This window comes from Narcine bancroftii, chromosome 3 (assembly GCF_036971445.1).
Source record: "Narcine bancroftii isolate sNarBan1 chromosome 3, sNarBan1.hap1, whole genome shotgun sequence".
In the NCBI taxonomy this organism is placed as follows: Eukaryota; Metazoa; Chordata; class Chondrichthyes; order Torpediniformes; family Narcinidae; genus Narcine; species Narcine bancroftii.
Genome location: NC_091471.1, coordinates 209296438 through 209310128, shown reverse-complemented (window position 1 = coordinate 209310128; position 13691 = coordinate 209296438). Strand labels below are relative to the sequence as shown.

Here is a 13691-nt window from a genome sequence, read left to right as displayed (position 1 = left end):
TAATCTTTGATGTTCTGTCTTAAGTACATCTAATGACTTGACCTCCACAACTAATAAGTCAATTAGGTATGATTACAACAGTGGTTTTCAAAATTCACATACTGTGGCGGTGTGAGCAGTAGAAGAAACACAGCCAACACACTGAAGGTCGTTAACGACAGTTTTTATTCAAATTCAGCCCAGCCCTTTAAGGGCAGCATGAGCTCAGTCACCTGGTGCATTGTGACATCATAATCACTGCCCAGGGTGCGCGCTGGAAGGGATGCTGGAGTCAGAGAGAAACCTCTGATGATGCCATTTCCCCATGGCTGTCCCACCATGTGGCGATACAAGTGGGGCTGGTTCACCATGAGGATGTGCACCGCCACACAACCCGCCCCCCCCCCCCCCAGAACCGGCTATGCATCCTGTCACTTTGGCGGATGTCCCTGGTGCTTGGGTATGGCCATCTGCACTGGCTGTGATAAGTCCAGATGGGTGGAGTGGAACGTTCAGGCGTTGACCAGCCTTTTGCCCTTCATGTCAACCAGTAGGCCGTGAGTTCTGAGGAAGTCGGCCCCTAACAGTGCGGTGCCCACAGAGGCTAGGACGAACTCCAGTGGAACTTCTCCTTCCCGATCTGGATCTGTGCTTTGCGGGTGCCATAGGTCCTGATGGTGGAGCCGTTGGCCGCCCACAGGGTTGGACCTCGAGATCGGGTGTGAGTCTCTTATGCTGTGGGGGGGAAGGATGCTGGGCTCAGCCCCTTTGTCCACCAGGAATCGGCGGCCAGTGGATCTGTCTGTCACATAAGGAGGCTGTTTGTTTGGCCAGCTGTTGCAGCCATCAATGGCGGCTGGCCTGGTTGTTTCCCTGAAACCCGCAGGGCACTTACTGGTTTGCACTCCCCAGCACTGGTGGTAGAAACATCAGGTCGACTGGCCCTCTTCTGGCTTAGTCTCGGGAGTGGCTTGTGGTCGGCTGGCTCCTGGTCATGCCACCTGGTTGAGGGCTGCTGCTCTCCTCGAGTTCAAGAAGTCTTCATCTGTGAAGAGCAGCTGGATGTCCTCTGGCATCTGTTCCAGGAATATCTGGCAGAAGAGAAAACAAGGCTTGTGGTCTTCTGCCAGGGCCAGCATTTCATCCTTCAGCGCCGACGGACTACGGTTCCCCAAGCCCATCTAGGTGAAGGAGACTGGAAGCCCGTTGCTGGGGAGTTAGCCCAAAAGTTCCATGCAGCAGGTCTTTGAGAGCGGTGTACTTGCCTGTAGCTAGGGGGTGGTGGATGATGTCGTCCACCCTCGCTGCCGTATCTTGGACCAGAGCACTCACGATGTGATAGAACATCGTGGTGTCTGAGGAGATGTTGCGCAGTTGAAATTGTGCTTCCGCCTGCCCGAACCACGTTCTCGGTCGGTGGGTCCAAAAGGGGGGAAGCTTGATGGAGACAGCATTTACCTCTGCTGAATCCATGGTGTTTTGATTCCAGAAAAACATCTGGGCTTGTCGGGGTCACCACTGTGGCAGTGTGAGCAGTGGAAGAAACACAGCCACCACGCTGAGGGTTGTTAACGACTGCTTTTATTCAAATTCAGCCCGGCCCTTTAAGGTCAGGATGAGCTCAGTAACCTGGTGCATTGTGACATCATAATTACTGCCCAGGGTGTGCGCTGGAAGGGATGCTGGACGCCATTTCCCCATGGCTACAGCGCCACGTGGCGATACAAGTGGGGCCAGTTTGCCATGAGGATGTGCGCCGCCACAATACCACCTTAAGCAACCCCTTACTAATCACAGAGCATCTGTGGCATTGGGATTACTTAAAGTAGTATGTGAGTGGAAAGAAAAAGGTTGAGGACCACTGGTCTAAGGTCTCACCAGCACCTTATAAAGCCTCAACATCATATAACCATATAACATTTTACAGTACAGAAACAGGCCATATCGGCCCTTCTAGTCCGTGCCAATTTACTTGAAACTCCACTAGTTCCACCTAACCACTCCCATGCCCATAACCATCCAACCTCCTCTTAAATGACAAAATTGACCCTGCCGCAACTACCTCTTCCAGAAGAGCCACCACTCTCTGAGTGAAGAAGCATCCTCTTACATTACTGCTAAAGTTTTTCCCCCTAACCCTTAACTTATGACCCCTTGTTCCAATCTCCGCTACCCATGTGCCTGCTCTTTTATTCTCTACCCTTTGAAATGAATGCCATCAGGTGTACTTCTACCTTTTGAAACATATCAGGCACACTGACATCAACCATCCATAGGAGTATCTGATTTTAGCAGTAAGATCATAAGCACGATAAACTCGACATTATATTTTTAAATTAAAAAAAACTACAGTTGATGGAAATCTAAAGTGAAAACAAAAATTTGCTGGAAACACTCAGCAGGTGAGGTAGCATCTGTGGTAAGGGAAACAGAGTTTACATTTCAGCTCAAAGCTGAAGACAGGTGTGAAATGACCAGCCATGAATGTTGCAGAAAACACTGAGTAAACAAAGACAACCAATGAAGATAAATGCTGAAGTGAAGGAAGCAAACACACACAGAGGACCAGTTGCTGTTCACTTCTACAATCTGTTGTTTTCCTTTCTGTCTTGTCTTAGTTACTTCCTTTGTTTCCTTCAATGGAAATTTGTCTTTTAGTATTTTTCTCTTCAAAACCACATGCCATGTTTAGGCTTGGACGCCCACCCAAGTCATTGAACTTGAAGCTCTGAAACTTAATTTGCCACGTAAGAGGCCAGCCAAGTGGAAGCTGAGTCATTGTGGATATTTAAGGCAGAAGTAAATACACTCTTGATCAGGAAGGGAATCAAGGTTGAAAGGGAGAAGGCAGAAGAATGGGATTGAAAAGGATAGTAAATCAGCCATGATGGAATGGCAGAACTTGATGGGCCAAATTACCTAATTTTGCTCCTATGTCTTATGATCTAAATGGCCTCACTTCCTCTTTCTTCATTAAACAAACCCCACCCCCTTCTGTGGAGATTTTTCTAACGTCTGCATGATGCTGCAAAGGGGATCTCTGAGATGAGAGAGTGCAATAGGTAAATGATGTGAGGTCATAACAGTGGAACAGTGCTTTGAAGCTTCAGTGCAATGCTTCCATTTCCCTTTCCTTTGGCATTTTCTTTTCATTTATTGGATTTATTTTCAGACAATAATTTTTAATTTTAATTTTAAAAATTCAGCCCATGAGCCTATGCTGCCCAATTTACACCCAATTAACTCACACCCCCAGTACGCTTTGAATAGTGGGAGGAAACTGGAGCCCCCAGGGAAAACCCAAGCAGACATAGGGAGAACATACAAACTCCTTACAGACAGCGTGGGATTTTAACCCAAGTCCCGATCACTAGCACTGTAAAGGGCGTTGCAGAAATCGTTATGCTAACCAAGCTGCCCTAATAACTTGAATATATCTTTTGTAAATTAATCTTGGTGATTGGAAAGAGAGCAACAAAAATCTGGAGAGATTGTGATACAGGAGATTGAAGATGCTGGAATCTGGAGCAAAGAAAATTCCTCCAGAGGATTCAGTGATTCATTGGGTTGAGCATTATCGGGGAGGGGAGGGGGTGTTGGGGAGGGGAAGGAATTGTGGTCATTTTGGGTTGATGTTTGGGAAGGATACTGAATCTTAACAAATGTCATCAATTCCTTTGCCCCTGCAGATGCTGCTCAATCCATCGAGTTCCTCCACTAGTTTTTTTTCTCCTGGAGAAATTGTTCTGGGTACCGCTTAGTTAACTTAGAGATTCTTCAGAACAAATTGATGCTTCACTAACAAAGGATTACTAAATGATTTGTTAGACAAGGCACAAAAAAAACTCAAGATTAGCACTGCACAGACAGCAGGAGCTGTGTACAAAATTTCACAATTAATGTTCTACTTTATCTTTCAAAAATGGGAAGCATTTTTGTATACCTGATATAATTGTCAGTAACCCATGTCATGTTTTTCCTGAAGAGGTTCTAACAGCTCTTTTTATAGCTTTCTTTCCGCCATAATTACTTAAAGGGCTGATGGTCCTGACAGCACACTTTGGTAGACTCCATAGAAAAATAAACTACACTCATCAAGACTGTTAGCTGAATGACTGAGCTGTTTTCTGTCCATGTTTGCATGGGGCTGTTACACTGCATTACTATAGTCTTGGGTGTTATATACTTTATGCTCAATTCGCTTCTGAGATTTGGGCATTAACTGATTGCGAGCAGGTGAGGATGAAGGAAGTCAGTTGATGAAAGATTTTCTGAGTGGCTGTTCATCTGAAAGCTGTTATGTTTCTCAGAAGAAATGCTGGCAGCCATGTAAACCTGTTTGGTTTGAAGGAGTATTGTAGGTTGTGTCTGATAGACCAAATTCAAGTTCTAATCCTCTTACTTACAGTGGATTGGAATCTGAAAATTAAATCAAACCCTGCCATTTATTCTCAGCACTCAATTACAAATAAAGATGTTTATAATGTCTGATTATACCAGCATGATCAACTATGTAAGCTTGGCCTCCATGTGTACAGGTGACCAACCTTGTCCATGATTTCTGTGCCAGCCATGAGATTGACCTTTTCCATGATTATATGTTCTGCCCACTTCAGGAATTTCAAGTTCTGACAACTTAACTTCAACATGCGCAACTTTCAATATTAATTTGCAGTTGATGTTCATCCTCATTTGTCTGAAAAATTACAGTCCTTATTCATTATTTTTCTTACCCTTATTCACAGAACAGCCACTCGCCTGAAACCTTACTATTTAAAGAGCAAACACTTAAATTACATTGTGTTCTCATTGAGACTTGTGACTCTGGTGTAACCTCACTTGTGCCTGTCTGCTTTGTTCATGGCCAATTTCAGCCTTTTAGCCTTAGCTTCACTGCTGAGACATCTCCCTGTTTGCTCTTCACTCCGTAATCAGAGAAGACAATCCTTTAGTTTAGGGGAGCAGACGGATGATGCACGGGGATTAGCCTGCATATCGTGCTTCCCCACAGTGCAGACAGTCACAGATGGTTCTCATCTCCTCAGCAAGGTCTTTCTGCAATCTTCTGCCAGAGATACCCTGGCTATGGTCTTTGAGACTTTCTGGGCTTCCTTGCACAATGAGCATGCCTTCTGCAGGCATGGCTCTTCATCAACCTGTCCAGACCTCCAAAGGACTTCCCAGTCCTTGGAGTGTCCAATCATGAACAACTGAATTTCCTGTGTCTGTAAGAGTGTTGATTATATTACAGTCTGTCTCTTCATGAGTTGTCTGCTAAGATTGCATCTGTGTGCTTAAGAGCTGGTAGCTGTAAGACCTTGCAGTAAATCAATCAAAGATGCCTGCTGAAAATTATATAGAGAAGAGGGAAAATCTCAAGTTGTATGGAACTCCCTGTTGCACATTAATTTAAAGTTCTAAGCCTGTGATCACAATCACCATGATTAAAAAAAACTTTATGAGCATAGGCATTGACACTTGGAGGAAGAAGGAATTAACAGCTTCCTCATTCGGTTTGCCAAGGCTGCCCTATCCCATGGGGTCCAGAATTTCTGCTGGTCCTTTGAAGTGTTGAGCACAATGTTACCAGGAGGATGAGAGTAGGCTATTGCTAACAGAAGTACTCAGTTGACATGTTCAGCACATTGGGTCCAAAAGGATGGCTTTAATTACTTGCCTTCCTTGTTATATCTGGGTTCCTGCAAGGGTATCCTGCTCTGTCATCCCTGACCCATTGTGATAGTACAGATTCTATCACCAATGTGTATATGTACAGATGGTAGTGCAGGATGACTGTGATTGGCTGAGAGTGTAGCCACACCTACTGGCAGGTCTTAAAGGATTGCTCCTAGCCAGTCCAGGTAATTCTGGACTGGTCAATCTACTTGGGATATGCTCCAGTCTTTTAGTTAATAAAAGCCTTGGTTTGGATCAACAAGTCTTTAGTTCTTTTGACGCGCACTACACCCATTAACTGGAGCACATCCTCCTCCAACCTCAACTGCATTTAGCATTGATTGAGTCCCACCCATCTGTTCAGACAGCTATTTCTGGCCACAAACATCACACAACTGAAGAATTGTGGTCTTGTGTAACCACATGAGTGAATTCATTGAATTTTTTTTTAACCATTCTCATGTCCTTCCTGGGAGGGAAACTTCCTGACTTTTGTCAGGGTCTATTCCCTCTAGTATATTTGCAAAGTTCAAAATTATTTGTAGTAATAGTATGTTTGATGGTCAAGTGCCTTTAAAGTGCAAGAGGCCTAATGAAAATTAGCACAAGGTCAGAGGTGCAAGCACTTACTGACCAGCCTTCAGGTAAACATTTGGTCAGATCATGCTGGTCTGAATCTGCACCTGGAATCATAGCCTGAGGTTTGCAGAGATCTGGTGGGATTCAGATAACATCTCTCAGTGACCTATGGTGTGCTCTCTGCAATAAATGAGTCTCAGATGGTGCAATCAGCAGACCTCTCCTCAGGGCATGCCAATAGCTTGTAATAGACAATAAAAGTTGTCGTTGATTTTCATAGATTTCAAAGATATTCAGTGAAATTTAAGCATTGCTGAACTTATAGAGACCAATTATTAAAATATTTAACTTATTTTTCATGATAACAACATTCAAGTACATATAATAACGATAAATTAATTAAAACATTACATTGTAGCCAAAGTAACTGGCTCAAATTCCAAGGTTCACTACTCTTTGACTGATATGATTTCTGCATCAGTAGCACCTGTGAGAGCATCCAACTATTTCCCCTCCTGCTGGCAATGCAGCAGCATCTGCCGTGTTCTCCCCACTCCTAATCTCCCTCTCTCACTCTAACCCCCACCACTATTCTTAGTCCTGACTTCTACCCGCATCTACCATTTCCTCTGGCAGCTTGCCCTACATTCCCACCACTCTCTAGATGAAAATGTTGGCTCTCCTTTCTCACCTTAAGACATCACTACCCTGGGAAAATAACTGTGGCCATTCACCTTATCTGTGCCATTCATGATTTTATGTACCCCTAAAAAGCCACCCATCAGCCTTTGACACTTGGGGAAAATTGCTCCAGCCTATTCTTATATATCATTTTCCTCCAACCCTGATAACATCTTTGTGAATCTTTTCTGCACCCTTTCAAGCCTCTTGACATCATTCTTATAGCCAGGTGACTAGATCTGCGATATCCATCTAATATATTGTGGTGATACACCACTAGCCTACTGCAGGGGGCAACCCGTGCAGAAGAGCACTGGAGGACAAAGCAACACCTGGCCGGCTGTCAATCAGCTGACCTGAATGGACCAAGCCCCACCCGGTTGGCTGTCAATCACCCTCTGGGATATAAGCCAGATCCAGCCCTTCGAAGACAGTCTCACAGCTTGCAACAGCATTCTCACAGCCAGCTCTGTGGAAGTTTATGTTGAATAAAGCCTGTAGAACAGACTTTATGTTTTGTGTGTTTCCTTCTGTTTGATAGCACACCACATATATATTTGTGCATGTATGTTTGTTTGTTTGTCTGTTTGTCTGTTCTCAATGTAAATCAATATGGAGCACTCTATAAATGTCCAAGGAGCTTCAGTAGGGGTTACATTTGACACTTTAGATTTAATTGAATTTAACCTTAAAGGTGATGTGAAGTTCAAAGGTTTTTTTTCCAACTTGCACTGACTTGCATTACTGTTTATTATAATTGTGATAACATTTGATGCTGAATTTCATGACCACATTGAATTTAACCTTCAAGGTCATATGAAGTTCAAAAAAATTTGAACTTTCTCCAGGGACACCTCAATTAGTTACAGTGATGTATGTCAATGTACATTCAGAAACAAACCCAGTTAAATATAGGCCCAAAAAATGAGAAGCAACATTGGCAGAAGCTCTTCACAAGCCCATAGAGTTAGACAAAGGAGAAAGTCAGAGACAGCAGAGGAACATCAGGCTCTCCTCACTGTTGATGCTTCCAGACATGCAAGGAGCAGGCAGCAGGAAACAGAACAGCAACACCAGACTTTCCTCAGTGCTCAGGGCTCCAGATAAACAAGGAGCAGGCAGCAGGAAACAGAAAAATATATTTATGCAGAATTACCATGAAGATTTTTGGGTGTTTTGTTTCAACCATGTAGTCAATAACTGAGTGTTTTATTTCCCAGGCAATGACGGGAATCCTGCTAGTTTTAAATATACATGAATTAGATCTGAATGTAATTTTTATGTGTAGCAATTTAGAAAAATAAAGTAGTAAACAGTTCAATGATAGAATTTCTATTGTAAATTATACTACAGCAGTGGCTTGTATTTCATTTCATAACCTGAAAATAGCTAACTCATCCCCTATGCTACTGGCTGAAATGTGGTGAAAGGAGGAAGTCAGGGAGTTGTTTTTAATAAATCACAAAATTGTTTTAAATCTGTAATGATATGGTTGTATGTACTACAGGCACAGGCTGGCCTGCCCTCCTAATGACATCCTCTCCAAGACTCCTTCCTGGACTCCTCCCCTGTGACCCAGGCCATAAAGGTTGAGTCTCCTTTTCCTTCCCTCATTTCCCTAGCTTGGACCCGGGCCAGCAGTCCTGGCCGGTATTAAGGTCAGTTTATATCCGACAATGTCTCCTCGAGGATGATCAACTCCTGCTAAAAAGAGCGATCCAAGTGATCAGAACTTTAGATTCGGCCCAGCACCATGTGGAGTCGATCGCAGGCAGAAGCACTACATATACATTGAAAATACTTTTTTCCTTTAACCAATTTACTGTGTTTTTTGTGTGATGTATTAAGCAGCAAATCAAAACACTGACATGAGGGCCACCATTCTGGGACTCAGTGTCGGGGGTTATAGACCCGACCGCAGCTGCGGTGACGTCAGCATCATTGAGATCCAACTTCTGCAGGCAGTCTCAGCACTCGAGATGCTTTTGCCCCGTGAAAGGAGCCACATGCTCGGGCTGCGGGAAGAAGAGCCATTATCAGAAGGTCTGTAGTCCAGAACCATGTCCAGGAACAGCACGGTATGTGTACCCGAGGAACTTCCGATATCGACTGCGTGCGTGGTAAGGGGCGCCATCTTACCCGCTACCGATCCCATCCTCTACGCTGCAGCCTACCACTTCGATAATGTCACTTCCGCCCACCATGACACCACTTCTGCCTTCTTCCCTGACGAGGGCAGCATGGCCAACATGGAGGTCGCCATCTTGGGCGTCGGGCCTCCCCACTGACGACAACGAGGAGATACATGTCCTGGCATCTGTCATCCTGAACCAAGCTAGCCCTCACCCAATCACGAACTCCATGATGCAGATTGAGGTGAATGGGTGCAAGTCCAACTGTCTCTTTGATAGCGGCAGCACTGAAAGCTTTATCCACCCCAACATGGTCCGCAGACTCTCCCTTCCCATCAGGCTGATGACTGGATCGGTATCGATGGTGGCAAAGGACCAACAAATTTGTATCTGGGGGTACTGTGTCTCTAACAGTGGGGTGGGGGGGAATGTCACAATGATTTCATATGATCATGCCCCAGCTCTGTGCACCAATCCTCCTGGGCTTCGACTTCCAGAGTCAGTTCAAGAGTGCGATGATGGTATTCGGGGGCCCCCAAGCGCCGCTTACTGTTCACAATCCCCAGCTCTCAGACCCCACTCCCCAACCAAGCACCTAGTCATCGGCACCGTCCTGTAGTCTCACCACCCTGAGGGTGGTCTCTCTGTCATTATTTGCGAACCTCACCCTGGACTGCAAAAACTGATCGCCACCAAGAGTAGGCTCTATAGCACTGAGGATATGGACTTCATCCGGGCTGAGGTTCAGAGACTTCTGGTGGAGGGGATCATAGTCCCTAGCTCCAGCCCCTGGAGGGCACAGGTCCTCGTGGTTAGAGGGGTGGGCAAGCCCCGGATAGTGATCGACAAGAGTCAAACCATCAACTGCTTCACCCAGTTAGGCGCATTCCCACTACCCCGGATTGCCAACTTTGTCAATAAGGTCACACAATACAGAGTCTTCTTTACCATTGACCTCAAGTCAGCCTATCATCAACTCTCCTCCTACATGGGATTCGAAGCCGATGGAAAACCATTCCACTTCCTGCAGGTGCCTTTTGGTGTGACTAACAGTGTCTCTGCTTTTCAGAGAGTTATGGATCAGATGGTGGAGGGGCACAAACTGACGGCAATGCTCCCATATCTCAACAATGTCACCATCTGCGGCCACGACCAGCAGGACCACGACGCTAACCTCGCCAAGTTCTTATGTACGGCCAAGTCCCTCAACTTGACGTACAATAAGGACAAGTGTGTGTTTAATACAGATCACCTGGCCCTTCTTGGATGCATCATGGCACATAGTGTCATTGCCCTGGACCCTAACCGCATGCGACCCCTTATGGAGCTCCCAGTCCCAAACACCCTAAAGACGCTGAAAAGGTACCTGAGGCTGTTTTCCTACAACGCAAAATGGGTGCCCAATTACGCCAATAAAGCCCACCCCCTGATTAAGTCCACAACCTTCCCATTATCGGCGGAAGCCCAGGCTGTGTTTCACCAGATCCGAGGAGACATTGCAAAGGCCATGATGCATACTGTGGATGAATCTATCCCCTTCCAGGTGGAAAGTGATTCCTCCGACTTTGCACTGGCTTCCACACTTAACCAGGCAGGCAGGCCGGTAGTGTTTTTCTCTCACACCCTGCACGGGCCTGAAGTACGGCACTCCTCCGTTTAGAAGGAGACACAAGCAATCGTTCAGGCAGTGCGCCACTGGTGACATTATCTGGCTGGTAAAAGGTTTACCCTCCTGACAGACCAGAGGGCAGTGGCCTTCATGTTTAATATGAAACAGTGGGGTAAAATAAAAAAAATGACAAGATTCTGAGGTGGAGAATTGAGCTATCTACCTATAATTACGATATCTTGTATCGGTTGGGTAAACTCAACGATCCCCCAGATGCCTTATCCCAGGGGACGTGCACCAGCGTGCATCTTGACCATCTCCAGGCCCTTCATGACAATCTGTGCCACCCCAGAGTCACAAGGCTGTACCACTTCATCAAAACTTGGAACCTCCTGTACTCCGTAGAGAATGTCTGGTCCATGACCAGACACTGCCAGATCTGCTCGGAATGTAAGCTGCAGTTCTACCGGCCAGAAAAGGCACACCTCATTAAGGCCACACGCGCCTTTGAACGACTTAGTGTCGACTTCAAGGGTCTCCTCCCAACCTCAAGTAGGAATGCCTACTTCCTGACGGTGGTGGACGAATTTTCCAGGTTCCCCTTTGCTATTCCCTGCCTGGGTATGACCTCGACAATGGTTATCAAGGCACTGTGCAGCACCTTCACCCTGTTCAGGTACCCTGACTATATTTCATAGTGACCGGGGGTCCTCATTCATGAGTGAGGAGCTGCGACAGTACTTTCTAGCCAGAGGCATAGCCACCAGCAGGACCACCAGCTATAACCCCAGGGGTAATGGCCATGTAGAAAGGGAGAACACCACCAACTGGAAGGCGCCTGGCCCTCAGGTCTAGGAAAATGCCAGTGTCCCACTGGCAGGACTTTTTGCCCAAGGTACTCCACTCCATCCGATCATTGCTATGCACTGCTACTAACATCACCCCACATGAACGCCTCTTTGCTTTCCCTAGGAGATCGGCGAACGGTTCATCCATCCCTCCTTGGTTGGCAACCCCAGGGCCAGTCCTGCTACAGAAGCATTTCAGGGACCATAAGAAGGACCCAATGGTGGAAGCAGTGCACCTCATTTATGCCAACCCCCAATACGCGTTTGTGAGGTACCCTGATGGCCATGAGGACACTGTACTGATTTGAGACCTGGCGAGGGCCAGAGACCTCGAAACGGACCTGCCTGCCACCAATCAGACTACGGATCTGATCACACTGCACATGAGCACAATCATGGAGTCCGAGCAACCTGTCTTCCTGCCGGACTTCCAGGAGTCTACCCCCCGTGAGATAGCAGACCACCCATTCCCCCTGGAGTCCCCCACCACCACCCTGACCCCAACGGTTCTCTCTCCGGCCTCTCCCACGACAGCCTCCTCTCCTGAGGAACAATGCACGGACACGGCAGTCTGGCAGAAGGAGGGAGTCGCGTGTGCGACTGAACCTCTAGTCTGAGGGAATGTCCGCCTTTTTTTCTTCCATTTTTCTTCTTCCCCCCCTCCTTGTGATTGTTCGCGGTGGTCTCTATTTTTAAAAGGGGGGTAAATGTAATGATATGATTGTATGTACAACAGGCACAGGCTGGTCTGCCCTCCTGATGACATCTTCTCCTAGACTCCTCCACTGTGACCCAGGCCATAAAGGTCGAGTCTCCTCTTCCTCCCCTCATTTCCCTAGCTTGGACCCGGGCCAGCAGTCTCATGTGTAATAAAGCCTATCGCTCCCCTCAGTCTTTGTCTCTGTGATTATTGGGGCAACCGGTAGCGCCCAACAAAATCATTAAATAAAACAAAGATGATTTGGGATATCTTGGTGTTGAAAAGAACTTTAAACCATTGTACAGATCTCTTAATGTGGAAATAGATAAAAAAATAAGAAGATTAGTTAGAGCAGAGCAGAAAGGGGAGTAGATGGAATTAGACAGGAAACAAGGAAACATGCATGTATGTCAAGGTGCACATTTAATGGCTGAAAGGAAGATTGCTACAGTAACAAAAATAACTGTGCACACATCAATCCTTTTTCAGAAGGTTTTCATAACCTGTGGCAAATCTGATGGTCAATGGAATTACACCTTGCAATGTTGAGGCATGGTTTTGTGGTGTGTTGGCTTGTGCTTCACATATGGAAATGTATTTTGAATCTGACAAGTAATTTTTTTTGTATGTGAGGGTATCAATTGCATCTGCTTAAAATATTAATATTATGAAAAATGTGTCTTGGTGTGGGTATGGTCAAAAGTTGTGCAGATTCAAGTTCTATTTCTTAGATTTTAATATAATTGTTGAATTTGATGATCTTTGAGCAATGAGGGTTCTAGCTAAATAATGCTTTGTTATCACACGGGCATTGGTAAGCAGATTTCACAGGGATTTTCCTTTTTTTATTCTTTATCCTTCAGTTGTGGCTGATCCAGGGATATGGTTTTATTAACATCAATTATCAGGAGCCCCTTTACTATCATCCAAAGGGCATGTGAGCAATTATGTATTGATGAATATGTAAGGTAGAAAACTCTTTTGTAATATGAAAAGTTAACTTTGTGACCAGTCATTGTTTGCCATATTCTTTTGCAGCAATTCTCAATTATGGCCAAGAATGATTCTTGATGACCACCGCACCACATGTGTACAACAGAATAAATGTGATTCCTATTTATTCCTTTTGTTTTAATAATGCTTGCTCATGCAAGCTTTTAAACTAATGTAACAAACACTGCTTTCATTAACTTTGTGATGAAAGGTTTTGACCTAGATGAGGCCTAACCTGTTTTTCCGTTTTTATTATAAGCAAATAAGTGAGATTCTTTGTTCTGATTTAATAATTGCCTTTACTGTATATTTGTCTTCAGATATTTTAACGTTAGATGTCAGTTTTTTAGATAAAGATTGGCCCTGCCATTTGACCTGCTGACTATTTATTCCAGAAATTATTTTGCTCAAGTGGAAAATAGATGCAAAAGAGATCAATTTAGGGAACATCTTTGTGCATTTACATTATGTCTGTTGCCATAATGTTAAAATTA

At 45.2% G+C, this 13691-nt stretch overlaps 2 protein-coding genes across 5 annotated transcripts in view; one reads left to right on the top strand and one right to left on the bottom strand.

Moving 5' to 3' along the window:
- Positions 1–13691, bottom strand: part of arfip1 (ADP-ribosylation factor interacting protein 1 (arfaptin 1)) — a 453640-nt gene that overhangs the window by 286476 nt on the left and 153473 nt on the right. The window lies entirely within an intron of this gene.
- tmem154 (transmembrane protein 154) overlaps positions 1–13691 on the top strand; it is a 91659-nt gene that overhangs the window by 43887 nt on the left and 34081 nt on the right. The window contains exon 6 of one of the 4 annotated variants that reach the window (XM_069926487.1): positions 13243–13481. The exons of 2 other annotated variants lie outside the window; for them this stretch is intronic. The gene's annotated coding sequence lies outside the window, so the exon portion shown is untranslated. Of the gene's footprint in view, positions 1–3668; positions 8362–13242; positions 13482–13691 lie in introns of those variants that run through there. One more of the 4 variants, XM_069926486.1, reaches the window with a different exon arrangement.